This window comes from Manis javanica, chromosome 5, assembly GCF_040802235.1.
Source record: "Manis javanica isolate MJ-LG chromosome 5, MJ_LKY, whole genome shotgun sequence".
Lineage (NCBI taxonomy): Eukaryota > Metazoa > Chordata > Mammalia > Pholidota > Manidae > Manis > Manis javanica.
In genome coordinates, this window is record NC_133160.1 from 43,691,452 (window position 1) to 43,717,756 (window position 26,305).

The following is a 26,305-nucleotide window of genomic DNA, read 5'->3' on the forward strand; positions in this document are numbered from 1 at the left end:
TTTAGGGTGATTATCGAAAGGTATGTACTTATTGCCTTTGCAGGCTTTATATCCGTGGTTACTGAAGTTTCAAGGGCAGCTTCTTTACTATCTAACAGTCTAACCTAACTCACTTGTTATGCTATTTCAAACACAATCTAAAGGTTCTTTTTTTCTCCCATATTTTTCTTTCTCCTCCACTCTTTATGTATTACATGTCATATTCTGTACTCTTTCTGTCTCTCTTGACAGACTTTGTGGGTAGCAGATTTAATTTTGCATTTGCTTAGTAATTAATTGGTCTGCTTCCTTTTCTGTGGTTTTCTTTTCTCTGATGACAGCTATTCATCCTTAGGAGCACTTCCATCTATAGAAGGCCCTCCAAAATACACTGTAGAGGTGGTATGTAGGAGGTAAATTCCCTCAACTTTTGCTTATCTGGAAATTGTTTAATCCCAGCTTCAAATTTAAATGATAGTCTTACCGAGTAGAGTATTCTTGGTTGGAAGTCCTTCTGTTTTGTTGCATTAGATATGTCATGCCACTTCCTTCTGGCCTGTATGGTTTCTGCTGAGAAGTCTGATGATAGCCTGATGGGTTTTCCTTTTATGTGATCTTTTTTCTCTCCCTGGCTGCTTTTAATACTCTGTCCTTGTCTTTGATCTTTGCCGTTTTAATTATTATATGTCTTGGTGTTGTCTTCCTTGTGTTCCTTGTGTTGGAAGATCTGTGTACCTCCATGGCCTGAGAGACTATTTCCTTCCCCAGATTGAGGAAGTTTTTAGTTTTTTTCTTAAAGAGTCTTTCTACTCATTTTTATTTCTCTTCTTCTGGTACCCCTATAATGTGAATATTGTTCCATTTGGATTGGTCACATAGTTCTCTTAATATTCTCTCATTCCTAGAGATCATTCTTTCTCTCTGTGCCTCAGCTTCTTTGTATTCCTGTTCTCTAATTTCTACTTCATTTGCCATCTCCTCTACCTCATCTAATCTGCTTGTAAATCCATTGTATGTTTTATTTCACATACTGTATTTTTCAAAGTTTCTATCTCTTCCTTGAAATCTTGAAGGCTTCCTTGAAGTCTTGAGTATTTCTCTGTAGCTCCATGAACATGTTTATGATTTTTATTTTGAAATCTTTATCAGGAAGTTTGTTATTTCAATTTCACTTAGCCCTCTTTCTGGTGTTTGTGGGCTTTTGGTTTGTACCAGGTTCTTTCATCGTTTCATATTTATATAATTACTATGGAATAATAACTTTGTGTAGGTGGCACCCTCTAGTGCAGAAGCTCTACTCTCTGAAGCTGTCCAGCACCTGGAGTGATGGCAGGGGCTGTGAGTACATGACTCTGGTGGTTGTCCTGAGGAAAGAGCTCTTTTCTGCTTCCTGGCTGCAGTGCCTGCCTCCACTGCCAGGGCCAGTGTGCTGAGCATGCAGGGAGGAGCCTCTGTGTTATGCCCCTGTAGCTGCCATAGGTGGAGCCACCTTCAGGGTGGCCTGTTGCAATGGTGGGGGCAGCAGGTTTACAAACTGGTGCCTGCTGGGTGGAAGGAGTGGCATGCTGCTTATGGCAGTGGGGGCCATGGGTGCACATTGCCAGCCATGGTGATGGAGCACCTGAAGCTCCTGTAAGTTTCCAACCTCCTGGGCTAGTGTGCTGGATGATTTTGTCCACCTGTCTTTTCTCCTGAGCAGCAAGCTCTGTGTAATCCTTGTCCCTTTACTTGTCCCTCTCACTGTTGAGGAGTCTTTCAAAGTGCCTGCCTTTCTTTTGTCCCAGAGTTGCCAGTAGTGGATATATGTTTTTCACAAGTGGCTGAAATCTCAGCCTCTCCGAGTATTCCACCTATCTTTGCTTTCTAACCCTACTATTCTCCAGAGCACCATATAATGTGGGTTCGTTCTCATGAAGCAGATCTCCAGGGCTGGGTGTTCAGCAGTCCTAGGCTTCTACCCCCTCCCTGCTCTGTTTTTCTTCATCCCTCCAGTGAGCTGGTTGTTGGGAGAGGGTTTGAGTCCCGCCAGATTGTGGCTTTGCTACTTGACCCTTTTCCCCAGTTGTGGACAGTCTGTCTCGGTCTTATTTCCAGTTGCTCTTTCAGGATTCATTGTATTTGCTTTATTTTCATATTATATGTATCTTTGTAGGAGGTTTCTGTCTCACTTCTCATGCCACCATCTTTAAGCCTAGGATGTTCCCAATGAATTTTTGTAAACTAAACATATCTGTTTAACCAACCTCCAAATCAAGAAACAGACTATTGTCAGCATCCAGAATATTATCCTCTTTTCCCCCTTGTACCTCCTCCTAGTCCCCACCTGGTCTCCCCACCAAGGGAAACCATAATCCCAACTTAAAATAACATTGTCAGGTTTCCCAGTTTTTGCTTTATGTATAAGCAAAATCATACCCTTTGTGCTTTTGTGTCTGGGTTCTTTGGCTCCTTGTGCTGTTGGTGCAGTTTGTGAGTTTCTTGTCCATGCTTTGGCTTATTTGTCCCCTTTGCTGCACCTATTTCATTTTATGAATGTACCACAGTTTACCCAGTCTACTGTTGGTGGGTCATTTCCAAATTTGCTTCCTATCTGCCTTTCTTCTCAGCATGCAGATAATTTAACATTATCTGAAACACTGAGAACATTTACTTGGAACCTGAAGGCAAGAAGGAAGTTTCTTTTTTAAATTTAAATGTATTCCCCTTCAGTTGCCCACAGTGCCTGTGGGCCTTTATTGGCTATTCTGACCTCTCCTTCAGTCCACCAGACTTCAAGGGGTGCTCAGCAAGAACTCATTCCCTTCCCTCCTCACATCCTTCCCTTCTCATTGCCAATGCCTGAATCCCATCCTTAGAGGCTCTTTCCTGTCCCACTGCCAAAATGCAAGTACCCTGGAAGGAATGTTCTCTTGAACTTTCTATGTCATTTGTTCCCCAGGGAGAAGAAAAGAACAAGACTTTTCCTAAGAATTAATCTGGACCAGAAATCCAATGGCACTTGACATTTGAGGGAAGACATTTTTCATTTAAGAAGGAAGGGAGAGGAAAGTGCCAAAAAGTGAATGTGGGGACCTGCATTGCAGGCTCAGTGTAGCTCATAATTCTGCCTGTCTCTGGGCCATTTTTGGGCATTGAGATTGGAGTAAGAGATTAGATCTGGGATTTGTTAAAGCTCAGTACAACCCAACCTAATCCCAAAGTACCCCTTTATACGGTTCTCACAAAGGAAGAAAAAAAATTACAATTAAAACTATGGCATTCTGCTATCTCCTTATCTTCCTATCTATCTATCTATCTATCTATCTATCTATCTATCTATCTATCTATCTATCATCTATCTATCATCTATCTATATGTATGTAAGTATATATGTATGTATGTATATATGTATGTATGTATCTATATCATCTATCTGTCATCATCTATCCATCTACCTATCTATCTACTATTGAAGTATAGTTGATATATATTATTATATTGGTTTCAAATGTACAACATAGTGATTTGACAGTTATCTATATTATTAAATGCTCACCCCAACTAGTGTAGTTACTGTCAACATAGAAAGATATTGCAGTAGTATTATTGACTATATTCCCTATGCTGTACTTTCATCACCATGACTAATTTATATTATAATTGAGATTCTGTGCCTCTTTATTCCATTCACCTATTTCATCTACCCACCCCAAACCTTCCTGCATGGTAGCCATCAGTCAGTTCTCTGTGTCTATGACTCCATTTCTGTTTTGTTCATTTGTTTTGTTTTGATTCCATATGTAAGTGAGATCATATGGTATTTGTCTTTCTCTGTCTTACTTCACTTACTTCAATTATATAATACCCTCTAGGTATATGCATGTTGTCACAAATGGCAAGGTTTCATTCTTTTTTATGGCTGAGTAGTATTCCATTGCATATATATACCATCTCTTTTTTACCATTCGTCTATTGATGCACACTTAGGTTGCTTCCATATCTTGGCTATTGTAAATAATGAAGCAGTAAACATAGGGGTACATATATCTTTTCAAATTGGTGATTGTATTTTCTTTGGGTAAATTCCTAGAAGTAGAATTGCTGAGTCATGAGGTATTTCTATTTTTAGTGTTTTGAAGAGCCTCCATACTGCTTTCCCACTTTCTTATCATTTATAATTTATTTTTAACTTATTGAAAGAGGTCTTTTGTATTTAATTACATGAAGATCTTATATATTCCTTGGGTGAACATAAAAAAAATACAAAGCAAAAACAAATTGGTTAATGTAATCTAAATCTTTTGATAGTGAGTTTGATTATTCTGATTCACTTTTGACTCCTTCTCTCCCCCCAACAATATCATCCTCACTGCTATCAATAGCCTTGTTTGTGGAGCAATTCTTAGTATAATCTATACAAGAACTAAAGTCATTGGCTTTAGGTCCTTAAGCTGGTTTTGCAGTTCTGGAAAGCTAGCCTGCTTTTGGTTCCCACTTTGGGAGGGCTGCTGACCACATTCCACTTTCCTCCTATGCCACCCAAATCAGAGCCTCCACTTGGACTGTAGCCTCTCTGTAAGTTCTGATGCTCATACTTTTGATATTAGAACATGTACAGGCCATGGCTACTATATTACTGCTTTCTAGAGGAGGTAGTTTTAAGGAACCTTTGATAATAAGATGCATCCCAACTTCATGGCTGTTAGGATGGGAAAACAAGTTCATCTCAGAATCAGTGCTATCCCATGCTCCCACAGCTACCTGCAGATTGGCTCTGCTGGCACCCAGGACCCTGGCTTTCCAGAAGTATGCTGCCTTGTCACAGATTATAGCCTGTGTCTGAACATTTTTCTCCATCTTTAGAAAATATTGTAAGTAAACTGATTACATTGCTTCACTCCCCACATTCTTCTAAAGTAAACTGAGTAACACAACTCAGTGTATTTTTCTGGAGCAAATTGAAAAAGTTGTGTCAGCTTTCAGACTCAGGAGGGCTGTGGGTATGTTTATTAACTCAACATGAAATGATCCAGCATCAAAGTAGCTCTGGTGGGGAGGGAGGGCCTTGAGGCTGCCTTCTGATTGCATGTCTAGCCTTTGCCATGCTTACCCTCCTTGTTGGGTGAGCCATGGGTCTACACTGACGAGAATAGAGCCCATGAGAGAAGGAAGAGCAAAGGCTTAATTTTCGGTTTGATTTCCCCCGTTTGCCTGGGGATATGCTTTACCCCTGACAGATGGATGCTTTGTTCTTCATTGCTGCTCTGTTAAAGGGCCACCCCTGAGATCCCTATTAAAGAAGTTTTGACTTTTGGACAGAGGTTCATTCAGAAAAAAACTCAGGCAGTTCCTCAGGGGAACTTTATTCTTTATTTTTAATGATTTGGGAGCCTGGAGATTCAATATTCATTTCCCTGACTTTGGAGCTTGCCTGAGAAAGGGCTGGGAGGGTGGAAAGGTGATGCTTATTTTTCATTTTCGAGTTTTCTGGTGGACAGCTTAGAAGCAACCTCATACACTGAGGGTCTCTGCCTATTCTATACACACTGTTTGGACAAATTTAATTTCTTAGCAAGCTTCCTGGAAATGTGTAAGGAGAGACCCACTTTATTGAGGAGATACTCTGAGCTTTGGAGAAGGAAACAATGTTACATGTCTGAATGAAAGAGAAACTGTTCTGCTGAGATGAAGGGGAAGCCTTTTCTTGAAGCTCTAGAGAGAGCCTTGGGCATTTGCAGGACCAAGAGCAATGAGGGACACTTGGAGCAGACCTGGACCCAACCCACAGCTTGTGCCAAGCAAGTCTACACTTGATCAGCCAAACTGCAGCCTGTTCATTAGTATGTGATCAGGGAATAAATTCTTTTTGTTGTATTCCAGTGTGTTTGGGATTGGTCATTACACAGCACATTGTGGCAATAGCTGAGTAATACAGAAATCTTTTTACCCTCTCAAAACTTTAGTAAAGCCAATAAACTATGAAATGTTTGAGACAAATGATTTTTTTTAAAGTGGAAACCAGTTAAGATCTGTGCTAATTTCTGAATTACAAGACATTGTGAGGGGGAAAGAAGCACTTGGAAGAAAACTGTAGATGAAGAGAGGCCATAGGGAGAGTTTGGAATCTCACATGGGCATGGAGATTGAAGCTGGGCAAAGTTTTACCAGCTCCTTGAGAGGCATAGATCACCTACCAACATCCAGTTTAAATAAGTATATAAGCCAGGCACCAAAAATATGGGTTTATTACTTTAGGGTTCTCCCAGTAAACAAAATCAATATGATGTGTGTATGTATATAGGTGTGTGTGTGTGTGTGTGCATACAGTGTGAGACAGAAGGAAAGAGATTGATTGATTGATTTTAAGGAATTGGCTCACATGATTATGGAGGCTGTTAAGTCCAAAATCTGCAGGGTGGGCCAGCAAGTTGGAGACTTGTGGAAGAGCTGATGTTGCAGTTCAGGTCTGAAGACCATCTGCTGGCAACATTCCCTCTGCTTGGCAGAAGTCAGTCTTTTGTTCTATTCGGGCTTTCAACTGATTGGATGGGGCTGCCTACATTATACAGAACAATCTACTTTACTCAAAGTGCATCAGTTTATCCAAAAGCATTAAAAGAAACATCTAGAAAGTTTGACCATATATCTGGGCACTATAGCTCAACCAAGTTGACACATAAAATAAGCCATCACAGTGGGTTTTAATCTTTCTCTGGCTCTGAGAGAAGGAAACCTATTCTCTCCACATTGGTCTGTTGTCAGTTACCAATAAGACAGCTATCGTTCAACCAGAGTGCTTTCATTCACCTCTTGATTATAACCCAGTAGAAGTGACTGGGGCTAATGTTTGGGAAATTTTGGATTGGAGTCACTGAATTCCTAAGTGAAAAAGCTGTCACATGGGTTTCATAATAAAGGAGTACCTTGAATTTAAGCCTATGTGGAGGGGCTATTCTCTGACCAAAACTTTTGCATGAAGGCTATCTTGAGTCAATACTGGACTGTATCATAACTGAGCCAAGGATCTCTCTGGCAAGCTGTGGAGAGTTGCCAGTACTGTAAAAAGGGGCACACTTGTCAATTTCTTACCATATTCATCACTCTTGCAATATGACTTTGCAGCTCTTTCCATCCAGAGGGGAGTCTTAGATTTCCGTATCCCTTAAATCTGGCTGTTTGACTTGCTTGGCCAATAAGTGAAGTGGAGGAGATTGTGGGCCAGTTCTGGACCTGTGCCTCAAGAGGCCCTGCATGCTTCATCTTTCCACCCCAGCTGTGTAAGAAGCCAGGGCTAACCTACTGGGTGATGAGAGGCCTAACGCCCCCGAGCCAAGTTGTCACAGCAGAGGCCCACAAATGTGAGAAAGCCACACAGGATCAGTAAAGCTGCTTTGCAATGGCTGCAGATACGTGAAGGCATTCAATTGGGACTAGAAGAACCACCCAGCTGAGCCTGGCCTAAATTTATGACTCACATGACTGGGAGCTAAATATGTTGTTATTGTTTTAGAGAAATGTGTTACAGAGCTGTAGCTAATTGCTACACTGGCCTTTGGGAGGCCCACCAATGTCTTCCAAGGGCATAGTGGGTGGGTCACCATTTTGGTCACATCAGGCTGTTCACAGTCTCCCATCACTAACTAATCTGATGTCTCATTAGAAAGAGACATGGAAAAACTCCTTTGTTACTGAGCTTTCTAAGGGGAAGAGGAAAGTAGCAAACCAGTTACTTCAGCCCTCAGTGTCTATCACTGAGCCAAGGGCCAGAATTAGTAGTTTATTTGGCACCACTCCCTCGACACTGCATCCCCTTTCCTGACTCTTCTGTTGCTTTTTCTATTGAAGCAGCTGCTCTCCAGCTTCTGGTATGTCTGTATTTCAAAGCTGGTACTCTTTCACAAAAGGCAGACTCCAGAAACAAAGAATTCCCATATCTTTACTGTTCAGCTAGTTTCTGAGCCATCCGGGAAGCTTTGGGAACCTGTGCCCATGTTGTTGTAAATGGGAAATTAGCAAACACAATATGATAAAATTGCCCCAAATTGGGAAGATTAATGTAAGGATGTAGGATGGATGGGAGCAAAAACCATAATCAAGAACAATGGCAAGAGATGAATGGAGGAAAATGAGAACTCCTTGGCGGAAACCAGAGTCTGGTCTCACTGTTCCATCCCCACAGATTCCTCTCCCACAGGCTTCCAAGCTGATTTTGTTTATCAAACACTTGCCTCTGGCTTCCTGTCACCACCCTCCCTACCACAGGGCTGGTGAGCTTGCAGGTGCACCAGTCCCCCTGCGCTCTGGGCAGCCCAGACCCATATGTTTCTTAATGGAAGGATGATGATGCAAACCCAGACTGACTCCCCACTGGCCTGCACACCCTCTCCCAGTCACCCTGACTACTCTTGGAATCCACATCAAGGGCAGGGGAAGGACGTGGGCTAGTGTAACGGTATTGGCTGTTAGACTGTGAACTAGTAAACTTGTTTTAACCTCAACCCCAAGAAGGAGGGAGAGGGCATAATGAGGCGGTCTGCAGCCATGGTCACCACAGAAAGAAGTGGGATGGAGGCAGGCAGTGAGGAATTCTCTTTTTGAAGCATTTCTGTATTTGGAGAGTCCTGAACTTAATGACTTTTCAAAGTTAGAACTAGTTCCTCAAAAGAGAATTTCTCACATGCTAATAGTAATTTTGAGGTGAGGCCTGGCTTCTTGGCTCTTTCTCTGACTTGCACTGGGTCAGCCATCTTTGCTATACTCAAGGCACTCAAATGAGGAATCAGTGTGTATGCAAAGGTGTGAGGCTGTTACTAGACTGAGAGAATATGCTCAGTCTGATATTTGTATTTCTTCTTTTGTGAATTGGTTATTTTAAGTTATTTGCCCTATTTGGTGGGGAGTGGGGGGTAAAACTGATTTTTAAAGGCTTAATATATGTACTCACTGTTATTTTTATACTGTTAACTACACCTAATTGGCAACACCAATTACTAGGAAAATCTTGTTAGTTCAATTATCTTCACATATGAAAACTATCAACCAATTGTCTCTCCTCTATGTTGCACATCTTTTTTACCTGGATTGAATTTTACTTTTAGTTTTGTGCATGTAAGTGTGTTTTAACTATTCAGAAAAGCTTAAACAAGATGTAATCAAGTTTATCTCTTCCTTCATAGTGCCTTCTTTCAATGCACAAATAAAACTTCCCTAACCAAGATCATATGGATCTCTACTATTGTGGTGTTTTCTCTTATATCTAACTCTTGAAGGCAGCTGGAATTTATTTGGGAATATGCTGTAGGGTAAGGGTAACTTTATTTTTCAGAAATGGCATTTGAGTGCTTTGAAAGGGTCACAGTTCCAAACCTCCTGAAAGAGCATCAGGAAAAAGTTGCCTCCCATTTTGGCATCTTGAGAGACTGAGTCAAAATACATTCTGTGCTCCATTGCACTGGAGCATCTCTTTGGAGGTGGGCCCAGGTGAAAACCCAGCTATTGATTAATAGCATGTTACTTCTCCAGGCCATTCTGCTAGATCAAGACCTCAGAGAACAACTGTAGGTGGGATAACTATAAATTTATCACCCATCCAGGACACTTTTGAGAGTGAAAGGAGCACCATGAAGAATTATGCAAGGACTATAGGCATAAACTGGGAAATGTCCCAGGCAAATTGGAATGTTTTGTTGCCCTACCTGCAGGGCACAGGCTCCCCTTCCTTTGCTAGTTAAGGACTGCTGTCTCATCCATGCAGTGGCAGTGGTGTATCAGTAGCTCACGTTACTGGAGCTCAGATTCTGGGTGAGCAAAAGCTGACTGGCCAGAACCTTTGAAAATAAGTATTTCTCTCTTCCCAGAGAGGGAGTAGAAGCAGGAGAGAATTGAAGATGAATCAACATATGTGCATTAGGCTATATGTTATTCCCTAGAGAAAAGAATCTTGCTTAAAAAGAAAGATGCTTGAAAACATCCCTTCAGACAGAATGTTGGCCAGTGGTTAGTTACATAAGAGATTGACAGGCATTTGGATGAACTAATTTATGTACTTCTGGATTCTGCTAATACTGAGTATAGTAATTGATGTCCTAGGACAAGAATGGCCTCATTTTTTAGGTAAAGGATGATCCTATTGGTTTTTTAGAAAGAGGTGATACCCATAAAGATTTCCCCGCCTCCTGTTTCTCGTTTTTCAGCACCAGAGCACAGGGGCCCCACATCCAGAGACTGGATTGGCTTTTTTTTGGTGGGGATGAAAGGGTCATATCCAACTTTATTTCTATGGTGGCAAGTCAATCACTAAAATCCCATTCATTCAGAGTGAGTCTGCATGCAGCAAGCTAGTCTCTCTCTCTAGGCCCCTCTGCCCACACAGCCATCCTCTGGACCTCTGTCCTCGGCGCTGCCACCACTCCAGCCTCTGCTCTTCTCTCCTGCAGCCTTGCAGCAGTGCCACCGTGTCTCCCAGAGCACTGGGTGGAGCTCCTTATATAGAGTCAGTAGCAGTGTATTTCCCACAGGTGTGCAGTGAGCTAGTCAAACAGGGCGAGGTGAGAATCCTGGCCACAGCAACTCTCATTTTTGGATTGGCTATTGAGGGGAATTTGAACACTGCCAGAATCTTCTGCAGGTTTGAGAAGCAATGTGATTATTTGGGTTTGTCTGCAGAAATGTTACTATCAGTTGCTGTGTGTGTGTGGCATTGTGCCCCTGCTGCTTCACTTTATTGGGAGTGTCATTGTATTCCTTCTGCTTTCACTTGATTGTAGTGTAAATGAATGAAAAAGAAGTAAGTGGTGGGAACAGGTCCCTGCTTTGAATGTAAGTCATCCACTTCACTGGCAGTTATAAAACACCTTCCTGATTGAGTGAGAATATGTAGGACAAGACTTTTAATGCCAATTGGCCAGGTAGAGGAAATTGATCTAGAAGTTAGCTTTGCTGCCCCAAGATACACTATTCAGGGTTTATGTGTTGCTTCAAAGGGTAAGGTTGGAAAGTGAGCACTATATGAAGAACTAATGGCTCCATGAAGAACAGAGGGTTATTAGTCTCATATGGTCTGCTGTGATAAATCATTGCAACAGCACATATTAATTAAAGTTCTGGAGGTCAGAAGCCTGAAACTGTTTCACTAGGCTAAAGTCAAGGTGTCAGCAATGATGGTGACTTCTGGACACTCTGAAGGGAGAATCTGTTTCCTTGCCTTTCAGCTTCTAGTGGTGCCTGTGTTCCTTGGCTTGTGTCCCCTCCTTCTATCTGCAGAGTGCATCACTCCCACCTCTGCTTTCATAATCACATCACCTTTTCTGTCTCAGACTCTAAGGCCTCTTCTAAGGACCATTATGATTCCATCTCTGTCCACCCAAATAGTCCAGGATAAACTCCATTTCAAGGTCCTTAATCACATCTGCTAAATCCCTTTTGCCATGTAAGGTAACAGCCACAGGTTCCAGCAATTAGGATATGGACTAGCCTACCACAAAATCACTTGATCAGCCTTTTGGAAAATAAACTCTACATTGAGTCAAGGCTAGTCACTCCAAATAAACTATTTCTGTCAAGACAATGATGATGTCTTTGAACTTGACAATGAATTTTCTCACTTATGAGGGGGAAACTGGATGCAGGAGGGCCCCAGGATAGCCCTTCTTGGCAGCTCCTAAAAGACTGAGCACTTGAAAAGCCAGAGGACATATTGATGGAGGTAGAGGACATGTACACAAGCATATGGCATCATGGGGTAACATGTCAGAAGGATGTTTATGAAAAACAAACTCCCAAATATCATATGAGTTATAGATAATGGAGACAGCAGTGGAAAACAGGGCACAGTGTCATAGAAGGCAGCCCAAGGGAAGCAGCCAGATGGAGGCACTCTGAGCTACTGGGGGAGACTTGCTGCTTCACCAAGAACACAGCTGGTGGGGTATTTCAGAGGTACTGGCTGATTGACTTTCTCCCCCAGCTTTAGAGCACCAGTGTTTCTTGCATTTTGCCAGTTGTTCCACTGTCTGCAGATATATAAGAGGTTTTGTGTAAACTGTGTCAGAGGGAATTTTACAACTGTCTTTGCTTACTCTACAGCCAGCAGACTGGAGGACAGCATGACTGGGCCCTTCTACCCCACTGATTCTGTCAGGTGCACAGAAGCAGGCTTTGGGGTTGGCCAAGGAGGGACAGTGTAGGTCTGCTTCCTTGATGGGGAGGACCTGGAGGATCTACAGGTTCAGGGAGAGCAGAGAAAGCCCAGATCCTTCCCAGATAAAGATAAAGGTAGGAAGTGGGCAGCCACTGTGGAAAACAGTATGGAGGTCCTGAAAGATTAAAAATAGAAATACCATATGATCCAGTGATTCCACTTCTGAGTATATATCCAAAGGAAGTGAAATAGTTACTATCTTAAAGAGTTGCCTGCACCCCCATGTCCATTGCGCAGTTACACATAAATAGCCAAGACATGGAAACAATTGAAGTGTTCACTGACCAGTAGGTAAAAAGAATGTAGCATATATACACAATGGAATATTACCCATAAAAAGAAGCAAATGTTGGCATTTTGTGATAACATGGGTAGATGTTGAGGGCATTATGCTAAGTGAAACAAGTCAGAAAAAGAAAGACAAATACTACATGATCTCACTTTCATGTGGGAACTTTAAAAAAAACTAACTCATACGTATAGAGAACAGATTAGTGGTTGCCAGAGGGGGGAGGTGGGGAGTGGATGAAATGGGTGAAGAAGGTCAAAAGGTACAATTTCCAGTTACAAGATAACTAAGTCCTGGGGATGTAATGTATAGCATGTGATAATAGTTAACAATACTCTCTTGTATATTTGAAAGTCCCTAAGAGAGCAGATCTTAAAAGTTCTCATCACAAGAAAAAAATATATAACTACAGGTAGTGATATATGTTAGTTAGACTTACTGTGATGATCATTTTGCAGTATATACACATATTGAATCATTGCATAGTACACTTGAAGCTAATATAATGTCATATATATATATTATATCTCAAGTAAAAAAAACAGGAGATGTTATGGCCAGGAAGAAAGCCCCCAAGGCCTTGAAAATAAGACCCCATTTGGAGCTTTCCTGGGAAAGCTGACAGAGGATGACTGAGTGGGTACTCTCCCTCCGTCTTGTTCCATGCTTCCACCAGAATCACGCACATGACCTTTTTGATCATGTAGGTGGACTCATGGTCGTGATTCAACATATGGCATCAGGAAAATACCACTTCCTAAGTAGGCAGGGCAAGAGATGGACAGTCTAGGAGATATGGATTCTAGTCTGAATCTCACTTATTTAGACCCCAAACCTCTATGGACCATTTGTGAAATGAAAGCTTTATCTTAATCAGTAGTTTTCAATATTTGGAGCGGGGGATCAGGGTCTCTTTCAGGAATCCCACGCTAGTAGTTTTTTTTTTTTAATTGAAAGATTATAACAAACCATAGCATACTGCTTGCAACTTACCAAAAATATACACTCCAAGGAAAGGACATGAGCCCTGGGGGAGGATTTCAAGGAAGACCAAATGAAGGAGTGGGGAATATGAGATTGGAAAAAGGGAGAAGACGGTAAATTGTATGCTAATGAGCAGGACTGCCTCAGCAGGCAAGGGGGGCTCCATTCCACCAGAGACCCCTGAAGAATGCTTCTCAAAGTGCGGGCCCTGGACCAGCAGCATGGGCATCACCTAGGAGATTGCTAGAAATGCAGTTTCTCTACTACCCTCCCCAGACCTACTGAGTAGAAATTCTGGTGATGGGTCTCAAGAATCCATGTTATTCCAGCCTGCCAGGTGATTCTTATGCACACTGAAGTTTGAGAGCCACTGGATAAATTGTGCTACAGAATTGTCCCATTGAGAGGTTGAGGGATAGGGAGGCTGGAGTGATCATCCATCAACTCTGTCCTCTTATTGGTTAAAGTTGCTTGGTGACTTGGATCCCTCAGGACTCTGGATCCCCCTGTGTGCAGTCTGAGCACACTCCCCTAGTGCTAGAGAAAGCTCTCAGGCCTAGAATCTGAAAGGTAAGGTGCTTCAGGTGGGATACTGCCAGTGTACAACAGGAAGGTAAAGGCAAGAGGTTATCTGGGGAGCTCTGGATTGGACAACAGCAGAGTCTTCTACATATACGAAGAATCCGATGGCATCTGGACATATTTGCAAATAGAGGGGCATTTGGTGTGTGCATACATATATTAATTAGATCTATTGCTGGGCCTAGCTAGATGTGGAGAGGGAACTTATATTCCTTGCTTATGTAAATTGGTAGTGTTGGCACATCTGTGGATTTACTCACCCCATGATGTGTAATAACATAATTTTGCCTTGTTACCCACAGTGTAATTCGGGTGGAAAGACATAAATTTAATGTTTCTATGGAAAATGACTCAAGAAACAGCAATCAACTAGTGCTGGTCATGTAGTAGGGAAAAGGTGAAAGTTCTTAGCTAGACAGGAGAAATGCTAGATGAGAAATAATAGATAACACTGACATATCTGTGGTATTTGGGGTGTTGTGTGCACAAAAGTGTTGGACTGTGGGTTTTCCAAGTGTCCAAGTCTACTGCACTGTGTCCTTAATGATTTTCACTGATCTCTCTATATAGCACAGGGTGGGAGTTTGGCAAGAATTAGTCAGGATCCCAGCTCAGAGAGCTGGCGTACAAGACACAACCCTTGTCTCAATAGAACTAAATTGCCAAATGGGAAACAGAGGCAAAAGCCCAGTTGCCTGGTCCAAGCAGTGTGGTAAAGATTACGTGAAGGTAGGTAGGCATTCAGATATTGGGGCCTCTCCTGGTAGGACACAGTCCAGGCTTACAATTCCACCACAAATTTCTAACCCTCCTGCTGGGAGGTGGGGTGGTTGTGTCATAAGGCTGGACGGTAGGGGAAGGGACTGGTGTGGTGTTCTTGTTGCCTCACATCACACCTGTGTCTTTACCTGTGGAGGCAGATTGCATACTCTGGGAAGCAGGTGCTGAGTCAGAGTTAGGAGTGCAGAAGGCTCAGCAGGGAGTTACAGCTGAGAAAGGGAATGGGAGGAAGCAGGATAGGGTGGAGGAGCTGTCAGACCCCAGTGTGGGCAGGGCAAAGCCTCTTCCAGCCAAGACTGCTCAGTAGAGGAGTCCATGTGGATGGAAATGTCTAGGCCCTTCCTTCTGTCACTGCCTTGCTCAGCCACTGGCTGGACACTGCCCCAAGAACATGGACCTGGCTTCATAATCAGGGTGGACCCTGAGGAGTTAAAGCTGGAGGCTGCCAGCAGGACCAGGGACATAATTTTCAGGGCCCAGTGAAAAGTGAAAATGCGGGCCTCTTGTTCAAAAGTTCCTAAGAATGTTCAGATGGTGGCAGCATAGCCTTAAGCCAAGTGTGGGGCCCTTCTAACTATGGGGCCCTGTGCAATTGCACGGGGCTCATGCCCATGAAATCAGCTCTGGCTCTAGTTCACACCTGGCATGGCCTGTCCTGTCTTGAAGGGGACCTGAGCATGCATTCCCACTTTCCCTCATATCAGGACTTTCAGGAGGTAATTCAACCTGTTCTTCAGTGCCACCACAGGTGTGGGGCTGTTAACACTTCTGGGGCAGCCCTCAGCCAGTGGAGGGCAGATCCTAAGTGTACTTGACATGGTTCCTTGGAGGCATCCCAGAGAGACTGGGCTGCAGTTGCCCACAGTGGTAGTGAGCTCAATGAAATGCATTCTTATGGGCTTTCCCTTCTTACCCATCCCACTGCCAGCACTCACCCCCTGGCTTCCTAGGATCACCTCCCAAATAAGCCGCCTGCACCCAAGTCCTTGTCTTGGCTCTAAAATACATGCCCTGTTCAGGACTATCACAGGAATTGGTGCCCCTGGCTGAACAGAAAGAAGGAAGAAGCTGATCTTATTCACAAAGTAAATTATTTTTCTCAAATTTGTGGAGGAGGACATTCATAGAAGTAACTTTTGAGTACTAAATAGCCAACATCCATTACTGGAGAAATGAGGCCATCATTGCTTTGGCCAAAACAGGGATCTCACTCACCTTCTCGGTCAGACATCCACATACTTATGGCCAGTCATCCTTGAGACTGGGGACAATCTTAGATTGAAGCATTATTAGTAATGTCTCCTCTATGTAATGGGAGAATAATGTTCTCTCTAGAGAATGAAAATTGACATGAGTTCTTTCCAGTAAAGACCCTGAGTTGGTTGTATGATGTCTATCTCTAATTTGCAGAATAAAAGAGGGAAATTTCTAAAGACCTGTTAAAGTTAGGGTTCCCCTGGCCTAATTTTCCTCCAGGCTTATTGAAGTATGATTGACATATAACATTTATTAATTTTAAGTGCTGACATAATGATCTGATATTTGTGTATACTGCAGAATGACCATCACAGTAAATCTAGTTAATAGTTAACATCCATCACTTCACATGGTTCTAATTTTTTTTTCTTGTAATAGAACTTTTAAGATCTACTCTTAGCAACTTCCAAGTACACAATACATATTGTTAACTGTAGTAACCATGCTATACATTACTCCCCAGGACTTATTTATATCTTATAACTGGAAGTTTTTACCTTTTGACCACCTTCACCCATTTTGCCTACCTTATCCCACTTGTCTCTGGCAACCACTTATTTATTGTCTTTCTATGAATTTGATTTTTTTAGGTTCCACATATAAGTGAGACCATACAATGTTCATCTTTCTCTGTATGACTTATTAGCATAATGCCCTCAAATTTCATTCATGTTGTTGCAAATGGTAGGATTTGTTTCTTTCTTATGGCTGAATGATATTCCATTGTGTATATGTACCACCTCTTCTTTATTCATCCATCTACTGATGGACACTTACATTGCTTCCATATCTTGGCTATTGTAAATAGTGCTGTGATAAACATATGGGTGCATATGTCTTTTTGAATCTGAGAAGCTGTTTTTTTTTTTTTGGATAAATTCCTGGGAGTGGAATTCCTAGGTCAGATGGAATTTCTATGCTTAGTTTTTTGAGGAACCTCCATACTGCTTCCCACAATGGTTGAACCAGCTTACATTCCCACCAGCAGTGTAGGAGGGTTCTCCTTTCTCTGCATCCTCACCAGCATTTGTTGTTCCTACTCTTTTTTATGTTGGTCATCCTAACTGGTGTGAGGTGGCATCTCATTGTGGTATTAATTTGCATTTCCCTGATGATTAGCAATGTGGAGCATCTTTTCATGTGTCTGTTGGCCATCTGAATTTTTTCTTTGGAGAAGTGTTCAGTTACTCTGCCCATTTTTTAATTGGGTTATTTGCTTTTTGGGTGTTAAGGTATGTGAGTTCTTTATATATTTTGGATCTTAACCCCTTGTCAGATATGTCATTTTCAAATATATTCTCCCATACCTAGGATGCCTTTTTGTTTTACTGATGGTGTCCTTTGCTATACAGAAGCTTTTTAGTTTGATGTAGTCCCATTTGTTCATTTTTACTTATATTTCCCTTGCCTGAGGACATGCATTCAGGAAAAAGTTACTCATGTTTATATTCAAGAGAGTTTTGCCTATGTTTTCTTCTAAGAGTTTTATGGTTTCATAACTTGCATTGAGGTCTTTGATCCATTTTGAGTTTACTTTTGTGTATGGGGTTACACAATAATCCAGTTTCATTCTCTTGCATATAACTGTCCAGTTTTGCTAATACCACTTGTTGAAAAGGCTGTCATTGCCCCATTGTCTATATATATGCATGGCTCCTTTATTGTATGTTAATTGACCATATATGCTTGGGTTTATATCTGGGTTCTCTATTCTGTTCCATCGTTCTATGGTTCTGTTCTTGTGCCAGTACCAAATTGTGTTGATTACTGTGGCTTTGTAGTAGAGCTTGAAGTTGGGGAGCATAATCCTCCCAGCTTTATTCTTCCTTCTCGGGATTGCTTTGGCTATTTGGGGTCTTTTGTGGTTCCATATGAATTTTAGAACTATTTACTCTAGCTCATTGAAGAATGCTGTTGGTATTTTGACAGGGATTGCATTGTATCTGTAGATTGCTTTAGGCAGAATGGCCACTTTGACAATATTAATTCTTCCTATCCATGAGCCCAGAATGTGTTTCTATTTATTGGTATCTTCTTTAATTTCTCTCATGAGTGTCTTGTAGTTTTCAGAGAATAGGTCTTTCCCTTTCTTTGTTAGGTTTATTCCTAGGTATTTTATTCTTTTTGATGCAATTGTGAATGGTACTGTTTTCCTGATTTCTCTCTCTGCTAGTTCATTGTCAGTGTATAGGAAAGCCACAGATTTCTGTGTTTTAATTTTGTATCCTGCAACTTTGCTGAATTCAGTTATTAGATCTAATAGTTTTGGAGTGGATTCTTTAGGGTTTTTTATGTACAATATCATGTCATCTGCAAACACGGACAGTTTGACTTCTTCCTTGCCAATCTGGATACCTTTTATTTCTTTGTGTTGTCTGATTGTTGTGGCTAGGACCTCCAGAACTATGTTGAATAGAAGTGGGGAGAGTGGGCATCCTTGTCTTGTTCCTGATCTTAAAGGAAAAGCTTTCAGCTTCTTGTTGTTAAGTATGATGTTGGCTGTGGGTTTGTCATATATGGCCTTTACTATGTTGAGGTTCTTGCCCTCTATACCCATTTTTTTGAGAGTCTTTATCATGAATGGATGTTGAATTTTGTCAAATGCTTTTTCAGCATCTGTGGAGATGATCTTGTGGTTTTTGTCCTTTTTGTTGATGTGGTGGATGATGCTGATGGACTTTCAAATATTGAACCATCCTTGCAACCCTGGAATAAATCCTACTTGATTATGATGGATGATCTTTTGAATTTGGTTTACTAATATTTTGTTGAGTATTTTTGCATATATGTTCATCAGGGATATTGGTCTATAATTTTCTTTGTTTTGTGGTATCTTTGCCTGGTTTTGATATTAGAGTGATGCTGGCCTCATACAATGAGTTTGGGAGTATTTCCTCCTCTTCTACTTCTTGGAAAACTTTAAGGAGGATGAGTATTAGGTCTTCATTAAATGTTTCATAAAATTCAGCAGTGAAACCATTTGGTCCAGGTGTTTTGTTGTTAGGTTGTTTTTTGATTACCAATTCAATTTATTTGCTTGTAATTGGTCTATTCAGATTTTCTGTTTCTTTCTGGGTCAGCCTTGGAAGGTTGTATTTTTCTAGAAAGTTGTCCATTTCTTTGAGGTTATTCATTTTGTTAGCATGTAATTTTTCATAGTATTCTCTAATAATTCTTTGTATTTCTGTGGTGTCCATAGTGATTTTTCCTTTCTCATTTCTGATTCTGTTTATGTGTGTAGACTTTCTTTTTTTTCTTGATAAATCAGGCTAGGGGTTTATCTATTTTGTTTATTTTTTTGAAGAACCAGCTCCTGCTTTCACTGATTCTATTGTTTTATTCTTCTCGATTTTATTTATTCTTGCTCTAATCATTATTATTTCCTTCCTTCTACTTACTTTAGATCTCATTTGTTTTTCATTTTCTAGTTTCATTAATTGTACATTTAAACTGTTCAAACTGTTCATATCTTTCCTGAGATAGACTGTACTTCAATATACTTCCGTCTTAGCATGGCCTGTGCCACATCCCACAGATTTAGTGGTGTTGAATTATTGTCATCATTTGTCTCCATATAATTCTTGATCTCTATTTTTTTTTCGAGAGGGCATCTCTCATATTTATTGATAAAATGGTTGTTAACAACAATAAAATTCTGTGTAGGAGAGTCAATGCTCAAAGCACAATCATTAATCCACCCCAAGCCTAATTCTCATCAGTCTCCAATCTTCTGAAGCATAGTGAACAAGTTCTTACATGGTGAAAAAATTCTTGCATAGTGAATAAGTTCTTACATGGTGAACAGTACAAGGGCAGTCATCACAGAAACTTTCAGTTTTGATCACGCATTATGAACTATAAACAATCAGGTCAAATATGAATATTTGTTTGATTTTTATACTTGATTTATATGTGAACCCACATTTCTCCCTTTATTATTATTGTAATTATTTTTTTAAATAAAATGCTGAAGTGGTAGGTAGATGCAAGATAAAGGTAGAAAACATAGTTTAGTGTTGTAAGAGAGCAAATGTAGATGATCAGGTGTGTGCCTGTAGACTATGTGTTAATCCAAGCTAGACAAGGGCAATAAAACATCCATGGATGCAGAAGATTTCTCTCAAAATGGGGGGTGAGGTTCTAAGCCTCACCTCTGTTGATCCCCAATTTCTCACCTGATGGCCCCCCTGCGACTGTGCCTGTCTTAGGTTGTTCCTTCCTTGAGGAATCTTAGCCGTCTCTGGCTAACCAGTCATCTTCCAGGGCCATACAGGGAAATGTAAAGTTGGTAAGTGAGAGAGAAGCCATATTGTTTGAAAAGGTTAGCTTTTTACTTCTTTGCAGATTTATGCCCTGTGGCTTCTATGCCCAGCATTTGTCTTGAGGTATCTTTACCACTTGGAGGAATTATGATACTCGGTGAATTTGATATGAGGCACGAATTCGATTTAAGGGTTGTAATTAGGAAGGAAGAAGAAAAGCTATAGAGGTAGCAGATGGAAGAAAACATGGGAAGATTGATTAGTTCTTTGACATATCTTCTTGTAGAGTAACTTAAGCATGTATAGGTTTTAAACTACTAATTAAGTTGCGTACACACATTAACATAATAGGAATACAGTTACATAACCAAAGCAGACCTATAATTACCAGCCATCTCCAGTGAAACCAAGAAAACCAGTTAGGCACCCGAGGCATTTGTGAAAATTTATCTATGATATGATGGATATTGTCCAACTGAACTTGAACAGTCTGAGAGAAATCAGACAAATTAAAACAACGCATTCCTGGGAACTGTTCACATCCCATATGTTCTTTTAACAGTAGATAGTCTGTAGTTGTAAGATTTTGGAGCACTACAACTTGCACTTCTCCTAATTCTTGGTTGAGTTCCAACAGTATAGATCCAGTAAAATTTGTTGTTTTTCTGTATGCACAGGCCAGCTTAGATATCTCCTTCTTCATTCCCATGGCAAGTCCAGGAACTGGTGGGATGAATGCAGCTATGACTGTAGCATTGCCTGGATCTTTGTTGAGGTTTTTTGATGATCATCTTCTGGTATGACTCTTCCAGAGAGTGCTGATGTTGGAAGTTCTTCTTCATATCGTATCTTAGTTCATTTTCTGGGTAGCCAAATTAGGCTTTGATCCTCTGTATAAACACAAACAGACCCTTTGCTCACACTTTGATATGCCCTTTATACCATTGTGTAGAACTCATTGGAGGTCACCACACAGGAACTGCTACTATTTTTTTTAAGAGAAAGGAATATTATCAGAAAAATGTACCTCCATAGCCGATCATCTGACACCCTTTAAGTGGTCAAAATTAAGGATATTTAAAGCATGCATTAATCATTGATTTACAGTTAGTTTTATCCTATCAGGGAGTAATCCCCTTTTTCTTTCTTTCTTTTTTTTTGTTATCATTAATCTACACTTACATGAAGCACACTACTATGTCTGCTAGGCTCTCCCCTATAGCAGGTCTCCCCCACGAAGCCCCCTACAGTCACCTTCCATCAGCATAGCAAAATGCCGCAGAATCACCACTTGTCCTCTCTGTGCTGTACAGCTCTCCCCTTTCTTCCACCCTTCCCATTATGCATGCTAATCTTAATACCTCCCTTCTTCTTCCCCCCCTTATCCCTCACTACCCACCCATCCTCCCCAGTCCCTTTCCCTTTGGTACCTGTTAGTCCATTCTTGGGTTCTGTGATTCCACTGCTGTTTTGTTCCTTCAGTTTTTCCTTTGTTCTTATATTCCACAGATGAGTGAAATCATTTGGTATTTCTCTTTCTCCACTTGGCTTATTTCACTGAGCATAATACCCTCCAGCTCCATCCATGTTGCTGCAAATGGTAGGATTTGCCCTCTTCTTATGGCTGAGTAATATTCCATTGTGTATATGTACCATATCTTCTTTATCCATTCATCTACCGATGGACACTTAGGTTGCTTCCAATTCTTGGCTATTGTAAATAGTGCTGCGATAAACATAGGGGTGCATCTGTCTTTTTCAAACTTGATTGCTGCGTTCTTAGGGTAAATTCCTAGGAGTGGAATTCCTGGGTCAAATGGTAAGTCTGTTTTGAGCATTTTGATGTACCTCCATACTGCTTTCCACAATGGATGAACTAATTTACATTCCCACCAGCAGTGCAGGAGGGTTCCCCTTTCTCCACAGCCTTGCCAACATTTGTTGTTGTTTGTCATTTGGATGATAGCCATCCTTACTGGTGTGAGGTGATACCTCATTGTAGTTTTAATTTGCATTTCTCTGATAATTAGCGATGTGGAGCATCTTTTCATGTGTCTGTTGGCCATCTGTATTTCTTTTTTGGAGAACTGTCTGTTCAGTTCCTCTGCCCATTTTTAATTGGATTATTTGCTTTTTGTTTGTTGAGGTGTGTGAGCTCTTTATATATTTTAGACGTCAACCCTTTATCAGATCTGTCATTTATGAACATATTCTCCCATACTCTAGGGTACATTTTTTTGTTCTATTGATGGTGTCCTTTGCTGTACAGAAGTTTTTCAGCTTAATATAGTCCCACTTGTTCATTTTTGCTGTTATTTTCCTTGCCTGGGGAGATATGTTCAAGAAGAGGTCACTCATGTTTATGTCTAAGAGGTTTTTGCCTATGTTTTTTTTCAAGAGTTTAATGGTTTCATGGCTTACATTCAGATCTTTGATCCATTTTGAATTTACTTTTGTATATGGGGTTAGATAATGGTCCAGTTTCATTCTCCAACATGTAGCTGTTCAGTTTTGCCAGCACCATCTGTTGAAGAGAGTGCCATTTCACCATTGTATGTCCATGGCTCCTTTATCAAATATTAATTCACCATATATGTTTAGGTTAATGTCTGGAGTCCCTAGTCTGTTCCACTGGTCTGTGGCTCTGTTCTTGTGCCAGTACCAAATTGTCTTGATTACTATGGATTTATAGTACAGCTTGAAGTCAGGGAGTGAGATCCCCCCTACTTTATTCTTCTTTCTCAGGATTGCTTTGGCTATTCAGGATCTTTGGTGTTTCCATATGAATTTTTGAATTATTTGTTCCAGTTCATTGAAGAATGTTGCTGGTAATTTAATAGGGATTGCATCAAATCTGTATATTGCTTTGGCAGGATGGCCATTTTGATGATATTAATTCTTCCTAGCCAGGAGCATGGGATGAGTTTCCATTTGTTAGTGTCCTCTTTAATTCCTCCTAAGAGAGTCTTATAGTTTTCAGGATATAGGTCTTTCACTTCCTTGGTTAGGTTTATTCCTAAGTATTTTATTTTTTTTGATGCAATTGTGAATGGAATTGTTTTCCTGATTTCTCTTTCTATTAGTTCATTGTTAGTGTATAGGAAAGCCACAGATTTCTGTGTGTTAATTTTGTATCCTGCAACTTTGCTGTATTCCAAGATCAGTTCTAGTAGTTTTGGAATAGAGTCATTAGGGTTATTTATGTACAATATCATGTCATCTGCAAATAGTGACAGTTTAACTTCTTCTTTACCAATTTGGATTCCTTGTATTTCTTTGTTTTGTCTGATCGCCGTGGCTAGGACCTCCAGTACTATGTTAAATAACAGTGGGGAGAGTGGGCATCCCTGTCTAGTTCCCGATCTCAGAGGAAAAGCTTTCAGCTTCTCGCTGTTCAGTATGATGTTGGCTGTGGGTTTATCATATATGGCCTTTATTCTGTTGAGGTACTTGCCCTCTATTCCCATTTTGATGAGAGTTTTTATCATGAATGGATGTTGAATTTTGTCAAATGCTTTTTCAGCATCTATGGAGATGATCATGTGGTTTTTGTCTTTCTTTTTGTTGTTGTGGTGGATGATGTTGATGGATTATCGAATGTACCATCCTTGCATCCCTGTGATGAATCCCTCTTGGACATGATGTATGATCCTTTTGATGTATTTTTGAATTCGGTTTGCTAATATTTTGTTGAGTATTTTTGCATCTACGTTCATCAGGGATATTGGTCTGTAGTTTTCTTTTTTGGTGGGGTCTTTGCCTGGTTTTGGTACTAGGGTGATGTTGGCCTCATAGAATGAGTTTGGGAGTACTCCTTCCTCTTCTATTTTTTGAAAAACTTTAAGGAGAATGGGTATTATGTCTTCCCTGTATGTCTGACAAAATTATGAGGTAAATCCATCTGGACTGGGGGTTTTGTTCTTGGGTAGTTTTTGATTACCGCCTCAATTTCATTGCTGGTAATTGGTCTGTTTAGATTTTCTGTTTCTTTCTGGGTCTGTCTTGGAACATTGTAATTTTCTAGGAAGTTGTCCATTTCTCCAAGGTTTTCCAGCTTGTTGGCATATAGGTTTTCATAGTACTCTCTAATAATTCTTTGTATTTCTGTGAGGTCCGTCCTGATTTTTCCTTTCTCATTTCTGATTCTGTTGATTTGTGTTGACTCTCTTTTCCTCTTAATAAGTCTTGCTAGAGGCTTATCTATTTTGTTCATTTTCTTGAAGAACCAGCTCTTGGTTTCATTGATTTTTGCTATTGTTTTATTTTTCTCAATTTTGTTTATTTCTTCTCTGATCTTTATTATGTCCCTCCTTCTGCTGACCTTAGGCCTCATTTTTTCCTCTTTTTCCAGTTTTGATAATTGTGGCATTAGACCATTCATTTGGGATTGTTCTTCCTTCTTTAAATATGCCTGGATTGCTAAATACTTTCCTCTTAAGACTGCTTTTGCTGTATCCCACAGTACTTGGGGCTTTGTGTTGTTGTTGTCGTTTGTTTCCGTAAATTACTGGATCTCCATTTTGATTTGGTCATTGATCATTGATTATTTAGGAGCGTGTTGTTAAGCCTCCATGTGTTTGTGAGCCTTTTTGCTTTCTTTGTACAGTTTATTTCTAGTTTTATGCCTTTGTGGTCTGAAAAGTTGGTTGGTAGGATTTCAATCTTTTGAATTTACTGAGGCTCTTTTTGTGGCCTAGTATGTGGTCTATTCTGGAGAATGTTCCATGTGCCCTTGAGAAGAATGTGTATCCTGTTGCTTTTGGATGTAGAGTTCTGTAGATGTCTATTAGGTCCATCTGTTCTAGTGTGTTGTTCAGTGCCTCTGTGTCCTTACTTATTCTCTGTCTGGTGGATCTGTCCTTTGGGGTGAGTGGTGTGTTGAAGTCTCCCAGAATGAATGCATTGCATTCTATTTCCTCCTTTAGTTCTGTTAGTATTTGTTTCAGATATGTTGGTGCTCCTGTATTGGGTGCATATATATTCATAATGGTTATATCCTCTTGATGGACTCAGCCCATTATCATTATGTAATGTCCTTCTTTATCTTTTGTTACTTTATTTATTTTGAAGTCTGCTTTGTCTGATACTAGTATTGCAACACCTGCTTTTTTGTCTCTGTTGTTTGCATGAAATATCTTTTTCCATCCCTTGAGTTTAAGTCTGTGCATGTCTTTGGGTTTGAGGTGAGTCTCTTGTAAGCAGCATATGGATGGATCTTGCTTTTTTATCCATTCTATTACTCTGTGTCTTTTGATTGGTGCATTCAGTCCATTTACATTTAGGGTGATTATTGAAAGGTATGTACTTATTGCCATTGCAGCCTTTAAGTTTGTGGTTACCAAAGTTCCAGCGTTAGCTTCTTTACTATCTTACTGTCTAACTTAACTCGCTTGTTAAGCTATTATAAACATGGTCTGATGATTCTTTATTTCTCTCCTTTCTTATTCCTCCTCCTCCCTTCTTCATATGTTGGGTGTTCTGTTCTGTGGTCTTTTTAGGAGTGCTCCCATCTAGAGCAGTCCCTGTACGATGCCCTGTAGAGGTGGTTTGTGGGAGGCAAATTCCCTCAACTTTTGCTTGTCTGGGAATTGTTTAATCCCTCCTTCATATTTAAATGATAATTGTGCTGGATACAGTCATCTTGGTTTGAGGCCCTTCTGTTTCATTGCATTAAGTATATCATGCCATTCTCTTCTGGCCTGTAGGGTTTCTGTTGAGAAGTCTGATGATAGCCTGATGGGTTTTCCTTTGTAGGTAACCTTTTTTTTCTCTTTGGCTGCCTTTCATACGTTGTCCTTGTCTTTGATCTTTGCCATTTTAATTATTATGTGTCTTGGTGTTGCCCTTCTTGGATCCCTTGTCATGGGAGTTCTGTGTACCTCTGTTGTCTGAGAGGCCATTTCCTCCCCTAGTTTGGGGAAGTTTTCAGCAATTATTTCTTAAAAGACCCTTTCTATCCCTTTTTCTCTCTCTTCTTCTTCTGGTACCCCTATA

General features: G+C 40.6%; 1 protein-coding gene across 3 annotated transcripts in view; it reads left to right on the plus strand.

The window, feature by feature from the left end:
• SCP2D1 (SCP2 sterol binding domain containing 1) overlaps positions 1–26,305 on the plus strand; it is a 104,471-nt gene that overhangs the window by 20,174 nt on the left and 57,992 nt on the right. The window contains exon 3 of one of the 3 annotated variants that reach the window (XM_073238098.1): positions 2,918–3,191. The exons of the other annotated variants lie outside the window; for them this stretch is intronic. The gene's annotated coding sequence lies outside the window, so the exon portion shown is untranslated. Of the gene's footprint in view, positions 1–2,917; positions 3,192–26,305 lie in introns of those variants that run through there. 3 annotated transcript variants of the gene reach the window in all.